The sequence below is a fragment of the Marmota marmota genome, unplaced genomic scaffold (genome assembly GCF_001458135.2).
Source record: "Marmota marmota marmota unplaced genomic scaffold, marMar, whole genome shotgun sequence".
NCBI classification, from domain to species: Eukaryota; Metazoa; Chordata; class Mammalia; order Rodentia; family Sciuridae; genus Marmota; species Marmota marmota.
In genome coordinates this window covers 14368264-14370054 of record NW_025999880.1, presented here as the reverse complement: position 1 = coordinate 14370054, position 1791 = coordinate 14368264, and positions in this window count along the sequence as shown.

Here is a 1791-nt window from a genome sequence, read left to right as displayed (position 1 = left end):
AGACAGTACTTTAGGCAAGAAATGTACCTTAAACTAGGGTGGCACCATTGGTCTGATTCAAAATATACTTAGGAGTCAGAGTTAGTAGGATCTGTTTCTGGAGTAGGGATGAACTTATGGGAAAGTACTGAAAGATAACTCCTAGGTGTTTGGTTTGAGCAACTTGGTGAATGACAATGACATTTACTGAGATGAAGACTGGGAAAAAATTAGTTTTTTTGTTTGTTTGTTTGTTTTCTTTTTGAAAAAGAGAATGAAACAAGTGTTTAATTTTGAACATGTTAAGCATGAGGTGCCTGTGAGACATCCAAATTTTTAAATTATTTCATAGACTCCTGAATATGTACATCTGGATATCTTGGTGTATCAGAGGTCCACTTTATGCCCTGAGTACAAAGCTTTTTGCTTGACTTCTGGTGGCTTATTTTAAAACTGACATTTTTTCTTTTTCTTTCTTCTTCTTCTTCATCCCTTTCCTGACAGCAGAGGAAACAAGCTTAACATTCTTCCTGTTCCAGGATAAGCTATGGTGTCCTTCACAACACAGAAGATTGTCACTACCCACAAGAATAAAGAATCCGAATCTGGGAAATGTAGCAACATCTCATGGACACCCAGTGGACACAAATTAATCATATATACTGTTAATAGTTGGATCCCAGCTCTTGTATTATTCTTTTTTTTAGGGGTACCAGTGAACTCAGGGTCACTAGACTACTGAGCCACATCCCCAGCCCTATTTTGTATTCTATGTAGAGACAGGGTCTTACTGAGTTGCTTAGTACCTCACTTTTGCAGAGGCTGACTTTGATCCTCCTGCCTCAGCCTCCCAGCCTGCTGGCATGCATCACTATGACCGGACCCTGTATTATTCTAAAGTCCTGTGCTCCCCCTGACCAGGAGCTTTTGGAACAGGAGTCCCATGTTTCTTTGCTAACAAATCAATAAAATATTTTACTTTTTCTCAAAACCTTGTCCCTGTTACTGCATTGGCAAGGGAGACAAGAATTGAGCCTTCTATATCAAGGAGCTGAGGCGAGATCAGAGTTAGAGGCATAAATTCCGGGGACATTAGCATATACAATTGGAGATCTCCTAGGGAGATAAGGAAGAGGACTAAAGGACAAAGCTTTAGAGCACTCCAACAAGTATAGATGATCAGTGGCTTTGAATCCAACAAAGAAAGCTTGAAAAGGATTGAAGTAAGGTGAAAACCAGTGGAGTGCTGTATCATCAAAACAAAGAGAAGAAAGTATTTCAAGGAGGGAATAGTCCATGTTCTAGAAGTTGGACACAATGAAGATAGAAGTGTGACCATAGCATTTGGAAAGATGGAATTTAGTGGACCAGAACATGCACGGTTTAAGTGGAGAGGTGAAGATCAAAATGTAATTTTAAAAATTTAAAAAATCGGGGTGGGGGGGTGTGGTGTGGTGTGTGTGCTGGGGTTGTGACTCAGTGGTAGAGTGCTCACCTAGCATGCCTGGGGCACTGGGTTCGCTCCTCAGCACCTCATAAAAATAAAATAAAGATACTGTGTCCACCTAAAACTAAAAAATAAATTGGAAAAAAAATCATGGCTGGTGACGCACACCTATAATCCCAGCAACTCCGGAGCCTGAGGCAGGAGGATCACAAGTTCAAGTTCAGCAACTTGGTGAGATGCTATCCAAAAAAATAAAATTAAAAAGAGGGCTGAAGGGCTGGGGATATAGGTTAGTGGTAGAACATCCCTGGGTTCAACCCCCAGTATCCTTCCCAAAAAGTGCGGCGGGTGGGGGTGGGGGAGGT